The sequence below is a fragment of the Silene latifolia genome, unplaced genomic scaffold (assembly GCF_048544455.1).
Source record: "Silene latifolia isolate original U9 population unplaced genomic scaffold, ASM4854445v1 scaffold_221, whole genome shotgun sequence".
NCBI lineage: Eukaryota > Viridiplantae > Streptophyta > Magnoliopsida > Caryophyllales > Caryophyllaceae > Silene > Silene latifolia.
In genome coordinates, this window is record NW_027413175.1 from 168,334 (window position 1) to 177,722 (window position 9,389).

The 9,389-nt window shown below is 37.4% G+C and overlaps 1 long non-coding RNA gene across 1 annotated transcript; it reads left to right on the top strand.

Annotated features, from left to right (window-relative positions):
- The first annotated feature begins 1,219 nt into the window (after window positions 1-1,219).
- Window positions 1,220-5,441, top strand: LOC141638869 (uncharacterized). The gene is made up of 2 exons (XR_012542280.1): window positions 1,220-1,318; window positions 5,229-5,441. It is a non-coding gene; the product is annotated as an uncharacterized LOC141638869 (long non-coding RNA).
- Window positions 5,442-9,389: the final 3,948 nt, after the last annotated feature.

Genomic DNA, 9,389 nt, shown 5'->3' on the forward strand with positions numbered 1-9,389 from the left:
GGAGATTCGTATATGTTTCTAAATTGATAAGCTATGTTGTAAGAAAATATTTTGACATTTTATAGTGATTTTTCCAAATTGACCTAAGTTTTTGACAAGTTGCTGTAAAATTTCTGTTTCGACCAAATAATTTGTAAAATGCATTATAAATTGATCTTATGAGTTTTGAGCTGATTCCTTTTCTCATGATTTATTAACTTTCTGTATTTTCTAAAAAGTATAAGTTCTCAAGAAGTAATTATGTTATTATTTATTTATGATTTTTAGAAATTATAACATGTTTTCCTAGCTTTGAAAATGTAAGTTTTGTTTCTTATCTTTTGCACGTTGATAATTTGATGTAGTAAATTATGTGAAGTATGATGACATGTGTAGTGATATGCGGAATGTATTCCCTAAGCCTATATATATGTTCACATTAATTACATCCATGTCTCAGTTAGATATCATTATTAAGAAAAGATTAATTAAACAGTTATGCGTATCTTTTGTTATAGAGTATTATTTATTTTGGCAATGTATTCGCCAATAACCAAAGTAAGAAGTTGATGTTTAAATATGGATTAGTTTGAATATCTTATGTGATTGGTTTTGCTATTTGGAAGAAAATCAAAGATTTTGTTATTCATTTAATCATTACTTGGAGTTGTGTTTGAAATAATAGTTGACTTGCGTTACTGTGTGTGTTCTTTATTTTGTGGCATTACAACAATGATTTGGTTGTTTCTATTGTTTGATATTCCGAACTTCGAGGACGAAGTTTATTTTTAGGGGGAAGGAATGTAATACTACGAATGTTTTGAGTTATTGTTGTGACATCTTGTGATGAGATTGACATGATTGTTAATCGTAAATGGATAATTGTATAATACCTAAAATTTTCAAAAGGGTTTTTTTTAGTTTTCTTCAAATCCGAACTTCGGGGACGAAGTTCTTTTTAAGAGAGTGATATTGTAACAACCTAAATATTTTGATTTTAATTAAAGATTTTGCCTTTTAGGAATTCTTTAAGAAACCGTATTTGCTTCTTATTGGACCTCATGAGCCACTTTTCCCTAATTAATCCTAATAAATAAAGAGCAAGCCCATTATCCTACGTCTTCTTTGTACTCTAATCCCTAGTTTCTATTTCTATGCCTCCACTATTTAATCTTCCTTGATCCTATTGTTGCGCCTAATCAATTGTTATTTATGCCATCATCTAAACTTTTGCTTCCCAATCATCATCATCATTCTTTTACGTACACTGGATTTTTATATGGCCTATGCTTGTTCGGATTTGTTACATATAAACCATGGATCAATTATTTGACACAAGGTAACACGATTCTACCGATCCTAATACTCTTAATATTGTTCGAGGTTGTATGTTATATTTGTCGTTGATTTGTTGGAGTTTATATGCTGGATTTTTATTGAGATAATCTATGATTATTATTATTATTATTATTATTATTATTATTATTATTATTATTATTATTATTATTATTATTATTATTATTATTATTATTATTATTATTATTATTATTATTATTATTATTATTATAGTAGTATATTTTTCATGTTGTTAAGTTTGCTTTCGGTGAGACGGGTCGATAGAATTGTATAAGAGATTAATGGTTTAGTTAATTACGGAGTAGGTTGCAATGATTTATGCATTAGATGAGCTCAACAATAATAGGCAAATATACGCTGAAGGTTGCATCAATTAAGAGTGGGCAATAGTTGGATGAACTATGAATACATGTTGAATTTTTGTTATACGGAGTATTGGGGTGTGCATAGGCAGAGGATTAGGAAAATAGTAGTTTGTTCATAGTGGATGGATTTTTAGTATGGGATACAAATGAGAAAAGCTTGACAATTAATTATGTCTACTATAATGTTATTTCGGGTCTTGGATATTGTGTTTAAATTATCGTTTTCCTTGACCTTGATTCGTGGGTGAGTAGCCTAGAGTTATACTTTAAGTGTTGAGCAGTTCCTTTAATGGAATATTTGACAATATCGATATTGAAATTAAGATGGAAATTGGTTACTGGTATTGAGTTATGAGTTATGGGGCCTTTGAGCCGAGTTATGTTTACGGTCCAGTGTGACCATGGTTACTGAGTTATTTGAGTTTGAGATCGATATTGAGATGGAGATATTGTTTCGCGGTTTTATCCCGCTAGTTCACTCACCCCTTGTCCTTGGTCTTAGGGTCGACGATGAGAATACGATATCTGGTTACTATGGAGTATTATATTATGAGACGGAGTAATGGCTGAGACGGAGTAGTGAGATGAAATTTGGTTAATTGTGGAAGAATGAGATAAGAGTTGTATTAAAGGAATAGTATGAAATTAGTTAGAGGTCCAGATTAGTTTATGGGGAGTGTTTTTATTATTCTCTATGTTTATTTTTATTTTTCCTTGTTTGTGTTTCCACGCCATGGCCAAAAACTATTCTGCTTATATTGAGGTATTATCTGTTACTCAGCTTTCCGGCTGACGTATTTTCTCCCTTCTGGGCTACTCGTCATGGAGGTAGTTCTTTTCTGTCTTCTGGTTTTGCTTTCAGGTCTTCCGCTGCTGTTCAAAAAGCATTTTATTTCAAGACAAGATTTTATTTAAGGTGTTTATAAAAGTTTTAGTTCATTTTGTGTTTATAAAACTGTTTATAAAAGTTAGTTTTAATTTATCCGAAAATCAGGGGTGTTAGAAATTGTGTTATCATAAGTTGGATGGTGCTTAGTTATGTGAATGTTTATAAGTGTTGTGGTAGTAGTTGTGGGTGAACTTCGGGACAAAGTTCATTTTAAGAGGGGAAGACTGTAATACCCCGTATTTTGACAGTAATTTATGATAGTAATTTATGTAATTTAATAATTGATTAAATACATTTCTAATAATAATTACAGATAAGATGTTAAGTAAATAATAAATTAATAATCCAAGTCGGGAATTGGGCTTAGCTAATAATTGAGCTTTGGGCCATATGCCATAGTTAGATGGACCGAAATTTATTAATCTAGTATGAGTGTGATCGGGAATTATTTCGGGATTTAATATCAATAATAATAAGGAAATAATAAAATATAAATAAAGGTAAAAAGTAATAATAATTATATCAGTAATAATATTAATAATAATAATGTAATAATAATAATAGAATTAGTAAAGTAATAAGTGGAAGTCCTACTTATGGTAAGAATAACATGAAATGTAATAATATTAATTGTATTAGTTATTCCTATAATAATTAGAATAATGAAATAGTTCTTAGTTTCCTAATCAACGTCATATGCTCTCTAATTCGAGACTATAAATACACAATAATCTGAAAAATAATTCATAAAATAAGAAGGAAGAAATCTAAAGGAAAGAAGAAAGGAATTAAGGAAGAGAAAAGTAAAAGATTAACTTTTATTATCGCCTCAAGGTAATACTTTAAACCGTCTCATGTATACTCTTTGCTATGCTATAACTTTTAAACTAGACCACCATAGATCAGGCCGTAAGTACCGTTGTGACCGTGGATGACCAAATATCACCGTTGACCTGATTTGACCACTGTTGACTGACAGGAGATGGCGGTTTCAGGAGAGTTTTGAGGGGTGGTTGTGTTGCGGGTTTTGTGTCGTTTTGAACCCTTATTCAGGACGTGACTCACCTGGGTTTAGTAGGGATAGGTCAGGGTGGTTGGGTCGACCGTGTTGGTGGATGTTGGGGTGTTAAGGTGGTGGTTTGTGGTTGTGGTGGACGAATTACGCGAAAACAGGGGAGATGCAGGGGTTTCGTGCGAGTTGTCGTGACCGTCTTAAGACGAGCTTTGTGACTTCGTTAGTTGATCATTGAGGAAGTGGGGACCACCCCTGGAATCACCGTGGTACAGTGGTGTCAACGGTGGTGGCCAGAGGTGGTGTGGTTGTCTGTATTGGCACTAGTTGAGTGTTTAAGACAGTGTGTCTGCAAGGGTGTTGTTGTATGTCGGTTTGAGTAGGAAGTTTGTAGTTTAATTGGGTTGACCCGTTTGTGACCGTGTAGGGTGGTGGGACCAGTGGGTCCACCATAGGCTAGAGAAGGACCACGGTGGTGGCCACTGGTGGCAAGGTTGGTGATTGTATGGGTGTTGCGAATTGGTTAAACATGTCAAGGAAATTGGTTGTTTTGTGTTGGTATTGTTAGTGTCGTGTATGTGGGGGTGTTAGGGCTGACTCGTGTGGTGGTTGTAGAGGTTGCACGTGAGTGTCGTTGGTGTGGTTGTGTAGGTGGCAGTAAGGAGCCAAGGTAGGAGTGGTTGCGTGTTGTTGTCGGTGTCAGGTTAGGATGAGAATGGTGGATGAAAGTGGGTGTTTTGGTGTCGAGTCAAGGGAGTTTATGAATCGGGTTTTGGGTTATAATTGAATCGGGTTTTTAATATCGTAAACCTTTAATAATAATTATAATAAATAAATAATTTGAATATTGAATATAATTTATAATTAATAATGAAAAGTAATAATTAATAATTGATGGAATAATTATAATATTTATGATAGGTCGATTTGTGAAGAAATTATAATCGGGTCGGATTGCTTTAATTATTTGGATTGCTTGAGCTGCTTAATTGGAATCGCTTGCCAGGTAGGGATTATCCTACTAAACTATTTAATTGTGCAATTGTAATTGTTTGTGAATATATGGTTCTTGGAATATTGTGATTGTGAATATATGAAGTTGAGATTATGATGTTGGAGTTGTTATGGGTATGATGAGAATTTGTATGTTGTTGAGTCGGTGATTTTATTTGAAGGGACCAAACTGCGAGTCCTTGTTTGTTAGTGGATTGAAGGGACCGATATACCGTTAGTCCTTGTGTATTATTGACGGGACCGGTCTGAGCAACCGCTAGCCCTTGTGGCGTCAGTTGATCACTGGCCGCCCCTCAGAGTCTCTTCCCTAGTAGGCTCACTACTAGGGAGATGTGCACATTCGGAGCTGAGGAAGCGTTAAGACGGAGTTTGGGAGGAGTAGAGGTGATTGGAGTATAACATGGATGGTTAAAGGTTCTGGGTGTTACCGTAACATGCGATTATCTTGACTGAGATGGATTTATTATTATTGTACTAACATTGTTGTCTTTATTTATATTCTATTGATGTTCCATCAATAATTGTTATGGCGTTGTTTAGTTAGTCCCTACTCAACCTCGTGGTTGATAGTGTATTCGTGAACACCTGTGATGAACCGTTTTATGGGGAGCAGATTGATTTGACAGGTACTAAAGATTAGCTGACTTGGGAGCTTATGGGAATGCGTGAGGACTTGACCAATCTACCTAGAAGTCTAGACCACATAGATTATGAGATCACTTTATTTATTTACGCTGCGAGTTGTAATTATTTTATATTAAGTTTTAGTTGGTTAAGTTGTAATAAACATGTAATCGCTTCGTTTTAATCTAAAGTACTTTGGTGAGTTGGTCTTTGTTATTCACTACCTCGGGAAACCGAGATGGTAACAGTTCTATTTATTTGGGAATGTCTAGCTAAAGGCTCCTGAATAAGTGGGGGTGTTACAATAATTGGCCTTCTTGTGGCTCGACTGATTGCCACTCTTACTTTCTGCTTTCCTCTTCTCAGTGGTGGTTCTCTCCGTAGCCTATCTAGACAAATCCACCAATCTCTCAGCTTGCCCGGCCCTCTTGTAGACATCCTTCAGATTGGTGATAACCCCGGCTGGTAACCTGTTCATGATCTTGGGTTCTAACCCCTCTCGAAATAGAGAGCCAAACCCCGCTGCCCCATCTCCATGTCCTCAGCATAACGTGACAATTCAAGGAACCGGTGATAGTACTTCGTAATCGTCATGTCGTTAGTCATGGTGAAAGAATCAAACTCGGATCTCAACTTGTGACGGATGTGTTCCGGCACAAATTGTTCTCTCATGGCGCTATTCAGACCCGACCACGGTATAGCACCAACCCCGTCATCCCTGTAGTAAGCTCTGGCATCTTCTTTCACGTTCTGTCACCACACTGCAGCCTCATCTCTCAGGTAGTACACTACCTGCTCAACAGCTAACTCCGACGGACACTTAACAACCTCTAGAAGGCTCTCCATCTCACGGTGCCAGTTGTCAAGCAGCTTAGGTTCTCCGGTGCCCTCCTAAGTACATGGGTTGAAGCGGGCGATGATAGTGCTCAGGTGGGTAGCATCCACCGGTTTATCCACCCCCTTACCCACATTCTTAAGAGCCTCAAGGAGAGCATCCTGCTGCTCGATCATACGGACTACCTCCTCGGTGGTCATCTCAGTTGCCTGGATATACGCGGCTTACCTCTTTAGCGGCATTTTGAGCTAATAAGAAGCAAGGAAATGTAAGCTGAAAGCATACGGCTCAAAATAAACATGACCCTCCCCCAAAGAAGCACTCGGCCGAGTATGGTGAGATACTCGGTCGAGTATGGACTACTCGGTCGAGTACTACTATAACTCGATCGAGTGTTCCACTCTAGTAGCCAACGACAAAAACATAGAAAACATACTCGGTTGAGTATGGGTGATACACGGTCGAGTATGCCTCAATCGATCGAGTATGCTCTAGTACTCAGCCGAGCGGTCACAACTAGAAGCTACTACTTCGCACACCCCAAACAACACTCGGTCGAGTGCTTGGTTACTCGGCCGAGTACCCCCCACTCTGTCGAGTACCTGCCCTGCTCGACCGAGTCATGCCAAAATGAGCTGCAACTATCATAAACTTACTTAAACATGCTTTTCTACCAAGATATATAGGATATACCACTACCCAATTGAAATCCACATAATAAACACTTAACATGCTCAACATTTTTCATGCAAAAAATCTAATATCGATAAATTCTCAATGCATCTTTCATATACTATCACGTTCCACTTCTTTCATTATGACATTCAACCATTGAACAAGATTCAAGTTTCAAGTACTACACACACATGACTCGACATACAACAGTTCCCCCATGTGACCGGCTTAAGATCGTAAGGGCCTTAGTGCGACTTCGGGACGTCTCCCAAGTCTTTGCGGTAGCTCCAAACAACTCTCCCCGGGTTCATTTTATTTAGACTCCCTATATTCATTGGGTTTATTAGTTTTAGGTGCCAGAATCGTTGCTCTGATACCACTTTGTGACACCCCCACATACCAAGGTGCCTTACCAGGACCACCCTAGCATGAGAGACCGTCACCATCTCGGTTGCCCGAGGTTAGTATATCAAAATTAACAATCCAAACACAATTATTAAAGTATAATAGATTAAAGTTTACATGTTCTCAAAACTAAAACCAAAGTACTGTCAATAATGTTTAACAACTAAAACTGAAAGCCAAGTCTCTTGACAGCGGAAGCTAGACTCGAGTGATGACTCTCCATGACGGCCCCATAGCTAGCAAACATCATCACCTGTCACAATCTGCTCACCATCCCCGAATGGATCACCACAGATTTTACAAAACAACAACGGGGCCAGTTACTGTATAATCAAAGTAAGACAAGTACAAAAAGGCAACCAGATGATCATCAATCACCTCCAAACTCCCTCTCTCACGTAGTAACCGACTACACACCAAAGTGTGTAGCCCTGCCAGATTATGCATCGCAACAGGTAATCCTCGCCGCCAGTGGGAGACCGCAACCAATCCCCACCTAAGTCCCACTCATCAACGAGCGATAACCCTGTTCATTAATGTACACATTCCCTTTTGTGGCGGGATTCACAGATGGCGAAACTAGGGCGTGAAGCCACTCCCGCAAGTGACTCCACTCAACAACCATCACAACAACCACACCAACTTCATCTCTCCGACAATGATCAGCAGATAATCAATCGTACACAATACAAACATAATCTTAATTCAATTAACAGTAAACTGAGTAGGGAAACCCTACCTTCGCACAACTGCAACGAGACACAAGCAAAGCAATCTAGAACGGCTCTTCTACGAAGTCCTTACCTAACAACAATCACATAAACTCTAATTACTATATGCAAAACCCCTTTCCCCCAATTTATAAATCAAGATAAACCCTAAAAGATTAACCAATAAAACTTACGAGATCAAGAACTTACCGACACCGACGACACAAAGAAAGATGAAGAAGACTTGCTAACAATCCGCGCACTTGAGAGAGATTTGGAGAGAATTAGAGTTACGTTGAAATGTTTAGGTTTTGTATAAATGATTAGGAACTGATTAACGCGTCTTTTATAACTCTAATCATCTCTGAATCAAACCGCGGAAATAACACCCGTCAGGTCGGATACTCGGTCGAGTATTGAGTATACTCGGCCGAGTATCCTCTACTCGGTCGAGTATTCCCGGACAGAGAACTGACCAGAAACACACGACTCCTTTACTCGGTCGAATAAGCCATATTCGGCCGAGTACAAGCTTAGAAAAAGCGGTGTATTACAGATTGACCCCCATAACTTTGTGCAATTGTGAAATTAACCCCCACAACTTTCAATTGAAGTGATTAGGCCCCATAATTTACATAATAAGTGAAATTATACCCCTTTATCAAAATCTCACGAGAAATTCAATTTATCATATCATAAAAGTAGAAATAGTTATGTTCTTATGAAAAATACGAAATAAAAGTGTAAAAAAAGTAATCAAATTTTTTTTAGCATAAATTAGATAAAATAATATTAAAAATATTTTACGAAAATCAAACAATTTATTATTTCGGAAAATTCACGTGGTACCCTCAAACTTTGTCATTTTGCACGTGGTATCCAACTTTTTAAGTTTGTGTACATGATACTCTCCATGTTTGATTTTCATGCACAACATACCCTTTTTGTCGCTATAAAAAAACTCAGTTGCGCATAATTTATAGACCGAAATTCGGAATCGGCCAAATTTTTTTCCTAAAATGATTTTCTCGCCATAATCTACAATTTGAGGAAAAAAAAATTGTCGAGTGACATTTTATAGGGTTTTTTTTAACGAAAATCTCAAATCAACCATATCTTCGATCTTGAATATCCGAATGACCATTGTTGTTATATCAATTTATAGATCTCGAAGAGGTAATCAATTTGAAAAAAAAAATTAGTCTATTCCGATTTCTGGTCTATGATTTATGTTCAATTGAAAATTTTAAGAATGACAGAAAGGGCACGTAAGACCTGGCAAAACCCGACCCGACTCGACAAAACCGATCCGACTCGCCCGATATAGGACCCGTCTATTAATCGATAATATTATTAATCACGGTACATGAAATCGACCCACTCCGACCCAACATAACCTGATACGTAATCTTATCCGATAATCGGCATAATCCGAACCCAGCAATACCCAAGCCGATTAAAACTTGATAAGAAAATATCTGACCCGAACTTGATACGTAATCTTATCTGATAACCGGCATAATCC